This window comes from Ambystoma mexicanum, chromosome 11 (assembly GCF_040938575.1).
Source record: "Ambystoma mexicanum isolate Mex_15411 chromosome 11, UKY_AmexF1_1, whole genome shotgun sequence".
NCBI classification, from domain to species: Eukaryota; Metazoa; Chordata; class Amphibia; order Caudata; family Ambystomatidae; genus Ambystoma; species Ambystoma mexicanum.
In genome coordinates, this window is record NC_090934.1 from 996,837,192 (window position 1) to 996,847,125 (window position 9,934).

The following is a 9,934-nucleotide window of genomic DNA, read 5'->3' on the forward strand; positions in this document are numbered from 1 at the left end:
GAGCAAAAACCTAAAACAGCAACTGGTTCGCACTTATCAAGAAAAACAGAAAGATCCAACACTGTTGAACCAGTGGGGCTTAGCCCCCATTATAGGGCACCATAAATGTGGGAACTGTGTGGCCTGTCCTTTGACAGAAACCAGAACAGAGTTTATCCATGGCAAAATTAAACAGCAATTAAAACATCATACGAACTGTAGAACCAAAAATGCCATTTATATTATTATCTGCCCATGTAAGCTGTTATATGTAGGTAAAACTACTCGTGAAGTAAGACAGCGCATTGGAGAACACAGGAGTTGCATCCGTAATAAGGTAGTGGATAAGCCACTAGTGGAACATTTCACACGTTTGAAACATCAAGATACTGACCTTAAATGGGTTGTCCTTCAAGCTGTTAGTCCCTCTAGAAGGGGAGGAGACATAGCCAATATACTGCATAAAATGGAGCAACGATGGATTTACTCCTTAGACAGTGTAAAGCAAAGTCTTAATCTATCAGTGGAATGGAACACCTTAATCACCCACTAACTCTGCAGAGAATTATGGTACCCTGCTTCGAGTGGGGGCCACTTTATAGATTGGAACCTGTTACTTTGACATGTTGTATTGTACAATATTTGAAATGCCCAATACCCGTTCTTTTAGAGCGTTGTGACTGGGCAACCCATTTTGGGCGGCTAGCGTCTGGAAACAAAAGATCTGCACATTTATTCAATATGCGAGATCTAGTTGATAATAATACTAACATATACCGAGATAATCAGACTCTTGGTGCTCACGGGGCCCCTGGTTTGTGGCTGTTTTCCCCGAATTTGTAATAAAAATTATTTTTTGAATTTGTAATATTTTTCCGGTTGGTACATGCAAACGAATCATTGCTAAGTGAAATACATTAACAATCAGCTTAGAAATAGCATATACTAGTTTAGATGCGTTAAAATTCACCAAGACGAGGAATAGAAACACTCCGTACCAGTCCTGTTTCTATGCCATTGAGAAGAAGCGAGCAGGTCAGCTGCCATATATACACGCACTGTTTTCAGTTGCGCGTACCGTTTACTAATGAGAAGAAGCGCTGCACGGAGAACAGGCAAGTAAGGGTCTGGAGCGTGTGTAGAAGAGGGGCGTTTGAACTAAAACCGTAAAAAGACGTTATTTACATTACTTGATGCGGGCTGCACTTTCATGCAGTCTGGCAGGCAGTCGCCGTGTAACAAGTACACAACTGTTTGCACATAAGATGTCGCCAGAATCCGATTAAAACTACTTCCGTAATCCTGTTAAAAAGTGGCGTAATAGCCGGGGCATGCATATTGATAACGTTGGGAGTAGCAAGATAAGAAGCTCTGGGCGGGTCGCGGCGGCAAATGACAGGAGACAAATTTAGTTGGTCATTTAACATGCTGCATTTATAAAAGAGATGTGTGAACAAAAAAGGTATCCCTGATAACCTAGTCCTTTTGGCATTTAGCTAACAGGTACTTGTACACGTTTTTTCCAGAAAATATCTCTGAGAGTGGTCCTTATTTTGTTGAGACCGGCGCATATTGAAGTGCAGAAGGCGATAGCTGGACATCTTCTAATTTTAGAGAGAAGGGCAAAATAATAAGGTGAGGATTAAAGAAGAGAGCACATGGGATGGCTCTCTCTATTACAAAAACCTAAAGAGTTACACTGTTATGTCTGTTTAGGTGTGTTCCATAAACTGGGGACATTGTACAGAGCCAGGCTCGCGTGCTAAGGAAATTGTGCACACAAGAAAAGGAAGGCCCATGAGACATCCTGAGGGAGTCCCCACCTGTAGGTTTCCAAGTAAGTGCATTGGTTGGTCAATGAAAATAGACTAAAATCATCAATAATATGAAATAGTTCATTATTGAACTGTATGGTTTTATGGCATGCTTGTAGATTTGTTCTTATGGCTTAGAGTCTCCCACTGGGATACGGACAGGATTCATCAATTTTTCAGTCGTTTTCCACATCGCTATAATAAGATGAAGGTGGATACGCCACTATGTCCTATACATAGACATTGTTTCACAATAATAGTGTATGAGTAAATTAGGAGGATGACATAGACCAAGGTGTTTTTTATTTCCATTGTTTTTAGGCAATTTGATCCACCCTACTAGATCTAAAGGGATGTTATTGTTGTTCCTGTTGTTTGTCCTGAAGATGGTTGGCGTACATAGTGGACTGAGTAAATTCCAGAAAATACAACCTGAAACACGTGTCTACTTACTGTCTAACTAGAGAAAGGCAGTCATCCATATGTGAACATTGTACTAAGAGGATCTAAAACTGAACAATGACATATTACACTATTGGAGCGTGACTGAATTTTGCGGTTGTAAAGTATTTGTATGAATGTTGGTATGATAAAGTGAAATGAATGGTATGTAGGGTGGAATGATTTTTGTGGATTTTAAACAAGTATAAATTCTGTTTTATGTTTTAAACAATTTTTACACCATTGGGTGTTACTTTAGATATAAATATTATTTTAAAAAACTCTGTGTTGAAGTAAAAATATTGAATCATTTGTTATTATTTATAAAAAAACAAATGTAGAGGTTGTCATCCTACATCTAAGGGTTCCATTTCTGTATTTCATTGTATATTTAGCCCACAGGACCCTAGATTCTTTGGACTATCCCCTCTATTTTTGAAATTGCTTGAATTCCCTTCTAACTGCACCCTACATAGCACAAATCCTAGGTTAAGTCTTAAGCTTTAACGCTTATATTCTCCTGCAAGCTGAGCATCCGTCTTCCATGCTCCCAGTCCTGCTCACCCTAACCATGTCACTAGTCAATAATAAAGGGTAGGGTCTGTCGGGGGGGGGAAATTCTGCCGGGGTCGGCCGGGCAGTCCGCAGACCTCCGGGCAGGGAGGCCCCAACTCCTCCCGTATATCCCAGATGAGACAGAGTATGAGACACACGCAAGAAGCAAGGTGACTCTGATGTTTATTAGACAAAAACGGCAGGGATGGGTCAAGGAGCGTACGCGTCTGTCCTGACACACACACAATCGTAGGGCTCGCAGGCCCTTTTTACCTTATTATGACGCGCTACCTGCGTCACCTTGGAAAGTTAGCAAAAAACCTATCGCCACTCTTAATTGGTTGCTCGAGTGGTAGGGTTAGTATAGCACACGTATAGGGAACAATATTAGTGGACAAGGATTAGTCAGGTGATATATCTGGGTTGTCCCTACAATTAGATACATGAGAATTGTTACATGAAGACCCCTGATGATTGTTTAAAGTTAATGGCGTCAGTGATAGGAGCCCCATGTTCTGATTGGTGCGCCCGCGAGCTTCCCAGCCTGGGACCATCGCTGTTCCCAGCTCTCGGTGTACCTGTCATTTGCAACAATGTTTCACTATGGGTACGTGCAGACAATGTGAGGACTTATTCATAGCTGGAAGGCCGACTACTCCCACTGTCGCAGATGTCCATTGAGCCTTTTAATTGTATCTGCCTATGTCTTGTAACGAGGGATCCAGACGCTTTCTTCCTCCTGGGCTTGGCATCCTGTCAGGTTCGGCTTGGTCACGTGAGGTGAGACCGTGTTTGAGGCAGAATTCTGCACAATTAATATTGTTTTCCCACTGTGTGCCTGGTTTAATTTGCAGGTGTGACTTTAACGTTGGTGTGCGGCGTGCGAGGTTGTAACATCGTGCCCTTGATGGTTTGCTCTCGGAATGTGGGTTGGCAACATTGCGACCTTGGCTGGTTGCTTCGCCGGGCTCATTCTGCAGGATCAGCAACTTGATTCTTGTTCTTTTAACGTCCATGGAAGCTCTTGCTTGCGGCCTACTTAAGCCTGGTGTATAAGTGGAGCCGTTTGGTACACAGGCGCTTTATGTTACAGTACCATATTGTCTTATGACCAGTATCGTGTCTTCATTATATTTCTCATTGTGGCAACTGGTTTTAGGAGAAGCGTAAGCAAGCTCTTTTAGATGAGTTCATGATGCGTCTTGCGTTTCTGCATTTTGAAAGCCTATGTGGAAAATAATAAAGATGCACGTCCGTGAGTATGTCTGTCGCCTACGTCATAGCACTGAGTATATTCTTCGTGTAGATTGGTGCGGGAGTGTCCAGTGTGTATATTTGTACAGGTGTGCTGACCGTTGGCTAGGTCGTCATGGCATCTCTAACGACTTGTAGGTTTTAGTCTAGTTGATCCGTGCCGCAGGTGTCGGCATGGCCAGTGCGGGCTGCTGGGCAGGCAGATGGACACATTCGTATGTTCCTGTACCAGGGTATTTGGTCGTCTCGTAGATGGGCAAACTCTTCTCGTGGTGGGTGTCTGGGTCGTGACCCTTTAGGCCAAGCGCGAGAGGTGAAGGACTGGAGCCTGGTCTTCCATTCTCCCACTTCAGTCCCCCCTCTGGTCGACTTGTCGACCACAAACATATCCTTTTCGTTGTCTCCTCTTACTCTCCATATCTTAGTTATTCCTCCTAAATGTCCATAGTGGTTCACATGATCTTTAAATGATCAATACATATATTCACAGGTTCCTCCAGGAGTACATTATACCCATTTCCCTATGTAGCTCCTGGGGTTTCTTGGGTTCTCGATCTTCACCGATGGTGGGTCCAGATGGTTGGTGATGATCTGGTTGCGCAACTCCTCCCTCTCTTGTATTATTATGCCTGTGTGTTGGCCGTCATCTGCTGGCATCAAGGGGTGCATACCGACCATTTCAAGCAACTCGTCAGTGGTGCGTGCCTTCCGGGCCTTCCAAAATCTTATTATGATCAGTGTAGCTCCAGCCAAAATAGTACAACCAACTATAATCTTCAGTCCATCTGACAGCCAAGATGGCATCCATGACCATAATAGTGAAAAACAGCTCTTATCCTTGTTTACACCATTACTTTCATCCATCATTTTGGAGTGCATCTGGGCCAATTGTGAAACTGCTTCTGTCAGTGTACCATTGTCAGCATCGTTGGCAGGAATGAACGTGCAGCATGATTGTCCTATCTTTGCACAAACTCCTCCTTCCATAGCTGTGAGGAGGTCCAATACATATCTGTTCTGGAGTGCTACCATCCTTATAGCTCGCAGCTCCTCTTTTATTGCGTTGAATCCATTTACTGTAGAATTGATGGTCATCATTAGTTCCCATCTAGTTATCTGGATCCATTTTGCGTTTGCGTAGGCCTGCAGTCCCGGATGTATGATTGAGGAGAAGAACATTGCTGCTCTGCTGAATAGTCTGTGTTCTGGCGGGATTGATGCGAGTGCCGTTTCCGACCTTCCCCAAGGGTAATTTCCTGTCAGAGGTTCTCCTTGTCTTTTCCTTCTGTTTAGGACAGTATCATTGCTGTTGGTCCTGTTCCCTTGCTCCTCCTGAGGTGGTGCAGATCTCTTCCTTCTTTTGTCCCCTTCATCCATTTTGGGAAAGTTCGCCACATTCACATGCTTCTGGGGTACCACTAGTGATGATACATTGACGTGCACCATCGTGCACACACCATTCCACAGGGGAGGCAGTGTATGGTATGCCTTTTCTCCACAGGCCCAATAATGGTCCATTATTACTGCTGTTCCTGCTCCCCCCTCAGGTAACCATCACGCTTGCACAGTTGGTGTTGTATCCTACGTCCACCTCTCCTTTATGTTGGTAGCATACCTTGGGCGCAGTCAGCGGCAGTATTGTTATTGGGTCTTCATCCGTCTCCACCCACGTGAGCATGGGTACGTACTTGATCCACGTCGTCCAACATCTGTGGTTGTGTGCCTCGATAGTTGAGATAGTTTCTTTTGTTACCATGTTGCTGCCAATCACTCCTATCTCCCAATTGTTGTCCAGGTACACCTTCCCTGTTATCGTCACCAGTGGCCTTTCCCAACATCCTGGTTTACCAGGATGTTCAGTGGCGTACCAATCACATGGTAGATACTGCAGTGTTACTTTCTTTGTTTCCCCTTTTGCAGGACCACTTGTTATGTATTTGAATGCTTCAGCATGTAGACTGCTCTTGTGGTAACTCAAATAAGTCTTGAGGAAGTTGTTTTCATATGGGTATGAGTCTCGTGTTTTCCACACCATATGCACCACTGTCCCTTGGAATCTTCCCTTCGTTTGGAACAGTGCCAAGTATATTATGCATCGTGCTGTCTTTTCATCTATTTCTGTGGCAACAAATGTTCGAGAAGCGCTCATGGCGTATGGTATTAATGAGCAAACGTAGCAGCTGTCCTCTGTTGTCTGCTTACCAATGCGGGTCATGTGTTGGTACCATATGTTGTTTGAGACGTGTGTTGAATCTTGTATATAATTATCAATACCTTTATTATCTGAGTATGTGCTGCGTTTAACTCTATTTTGCTTGTGTGCAATTTTACTAGTATCACCTGACGTAACACCTGTTGCAGCAGGGGATGGGGGTGTATTAGGTTTGGGTGCAGCAATAAGATTAATAGCATAGCTGTACTGCCATACAGAGGCAGCCAAGAACCCGGTGATCATCAAAATCCCTATTAGTTTTATTACATATGCTAATTTCACCAGCATTTTGCTCTTACCTTGCTGCAGTCCTGGCAGCGTATTCTTGCGACGTTAAAGTTGCCCGCCTGAAAATTCTCAAAATGCTGGTTATTAAATGTTAGTTGTTGTTTTTCTTTAAGCTCTCCCTATCAAATAGTCATTCAGTGCCCAGGCGAAGAGCTGTTCCCACGCTACTCTAAGTGATCTATCTCTTAGGACAGGCAAGTATGGGTGGTGGTGGGGCATTGAATATTCTATGGCCAAGAGGAATGCTGTGTAGTAGACACGTACCCTTCTCTTTTTCAGGTACGTTGGCCTTTTTATTTCATATACAAATTGGTGTGACAATTCTTCCGGGTAGTTATCATCTGGGGGTACCATCTACTCCTGGGCAGTGAATTTGTTAGTTATCTATTTTCTTAGTAATACAATAATACACAGTTCCTGCATGTGCGAGAGAAGAGAAAAGAGAGCATTCACGTGTTTACATGTGTACGCGTGCAAGGCAATGTCCTTCAGTTCGGTTATTACTGTATTGGGGGTAGGAGTCAATGGCAGGGGGTTTGGGCTCAGCTGGCGGAAGTATTTTTACTCTTTGAGCGTGTGACCATGGGGTGGGCAGTATGGGGATCACCCCTTTCTTCTTCAGTTATTGTCTCCGGGGAATCTGGGGAGTGACAGGGTATGGGAACAATTGGGTCGTTGGCTGTGGTAGAACTCTCTTCCTCCGTTGGTGATGTTGTTGTTATTCTCCCAATGGACCTGTCGGTGGCGCTGGGGCGGGTCTGCAGTTTGTAGATCTTTACATCATGTAGGTGGTACCAGGCACGCTTGTCCTGTAGCTTTACTGCCCTTGTTGATACTTCCTCTACCAGATGGGGGCCAGTAAATCGTGCATTATTCCACTTCCTGTTGAAATTGCGAAGTAGCACGTGGTCACCTTTAGCAATTTTACACAGGTTTTCCTTTTCCGATTCTTTATCCGCGTCTTCTTGTTGATTGCTGTTAGACCCGCCCCGTGTGCGCTCGAGCTGTTGAGACACAAACACTACACTAGTAATCAAAGAAGACACATATTGGTACATTTCATCACCAAGAACACTCGCTGTGCTTTCGTGGTCGGTAAATGCTCTTGATGTTGGCGTTAGGGGAAGGCGCATTTGACGTCCGGTAACCACCTCGTGTGGGGTGAGGTGGTGGTCGGACCCTGGTCTATTCCTTAGCTCAAATAGGGCTAATGGAAGGCAATATAACCAGCTTTTCTTTGTTGTTTGCTGTATCTTTGCAATTGCCTCCTTTAATACGCCATTCAGGCGTTCACATACACCGTTGGCCTGTGGGTGGTAGGCACATGCAAATTTATGTTTTATGTTCAGCAAGGATGTGATATGCTGGAACATTTCGTTTGCGAAATGTGGGCCATTGTCTGACCTTAACACCTCGTACACTCCCCACCTGGGGAAGACCTCCCTCACTAGGAATTTAGCTGCTCTAAATGCATCTGGGTGTGAACAGGGCCCTGCTTCAATCCACCTAGAGAATGGGCATACTACTACAATCATATACCTATTACCTTGACATATGTTGATCATATCAACATAGTCAATATGGAGATGCCGAAAAGGTCCCTCTGGCCGGGGTATAGTACCTCTTATTACTTTTAGGGTATGGCCGGCCGTAAACTGTTGACATGTGAGACAATTGCTGATAAAATTTGACACATGAGAATTTAACCCGGGGCAGAACCAATCTTCTCTAATTCGTGCTGCAATTACTTCCTTGCCTGTGTGGGCTGGATGATGTAATTGGCTCAGGGCGGTGTTCAAAAGTGCCAATGGTATTACAACCTTTCCAGTGCCACCCTGGCACCATAGTGCGTCGGTTGGTGACATTTTGCATCCTCGTTTTACCCATATTTCTTTTTCGGCCATTGGTGCAGCCGCTTGTAGCTCCATAATCTGCATGGCTGGGAGATGGGTGTACCCTTCTCTTATCTACATCTCCTTAGCCATTCCCCTCCCTCTACCTCTCTGTGACTCTGGGGGGTTCCATATCTCACCAAAGTATGCAGCATACTTCGCATGTGCGTCTGCTGCTGCATTCCCCTTCAAGACGTGGTCTTCACCATTGGTGTGTGCGGTGCATTTTACTAGGGCTAATTCTTGGGGGTCATTTATTACTTCAATTAGTTCAGCCAATAAGAGGGCATGTTGCACTGGAGTGCCATCAGCTCTCCTAAACCCTCTTCTTCTCCATTTCGACAGCCCTGACTGGACAGTGGATGTAACATATGCACTGTCGGAGTATATGGTTACTCGTTTGTCAAAGCTTTCCTTCAACGCCAAGATTAGTGCAACCAGTTCCGCTGCTTGAGCGGAGTAATGCTGTGGTAATTGTACACATTTCATAGCCACACACACCGGTACCTCCATCATTTTTACCACTGCTGCCCCAGTTCTCCTTATCCCATCTCTTTGATCAATAGTTGATGACCCATCAATAAACAAAAGCTCACCTCCCTCTAGTGCGTTTTCTTCAACCTTTCTAGTACATGAGTACATTTCAGTTATTTGCGTACAGTCATGGGCATAATCTCCCTCCTCAATTACTTCTACTAGGAACCTTGCAGGGTTAACCGTGCTACATCTAACAATTGATAGTTCAGCTCTAGATAGGATGATCTCATAACCTGATGCCCTCTGCGTGGTTAGGGTGGACTTAGGTTTATTCAATATTGCAAATAGTGCATGTTCCACAAACAGTGTAGTTGGGCACCCCATGGTTATTGCTGATGCTTTTTCCACTGCAAAAGCAGCTGCAGCGAGACCTTGTTCGCAAGGGAAGTGACCTAACATCACAGGATCAAAGTGACCGCTGTAAAATGCTACTGGTTTGTAGCCCATGCTTGTTTTTTGAGCCAACACTGCTTTCATTACTGCTGAGTCGCAATGTGAAAATATAAAAAATTGTCGCTCATAGTCTGGGGATGCCAGTACTGGAGCAGTTGATATCGCATCTTTCAATTCATCAAAAGCCTCTTTCATTTCCATAGTCCACCCCAACTTCTTCTCCCCTTTATTAGCTTCCCTTAAAGCCTCAAGCAGGGGTCCTATGTACGAGCTGTAATCAAATACCCATGCTCTACAGTAGTTGCGCAGCCCCAGGAATTGCTGCAGTTCCCTCACTGTTTGTGGCATTGGAGTGCTTGAAATGGCCTGTGCTCTTTGTGGTGCAATCTTTCTTCCATGTTGGGATATAAGTTGACCAATGTAAAGTACCTGTTCTTGACAGTATTGCATCTTTTCCATGTCTACCTTGTACCCTTTTTCAGCCAATATTGTCAACATCTTTAAGGAGTCCTCTCTGCATTTACTTTCGTTTGTACTGCAAATTATTATGTCATCCACATACTGCAACA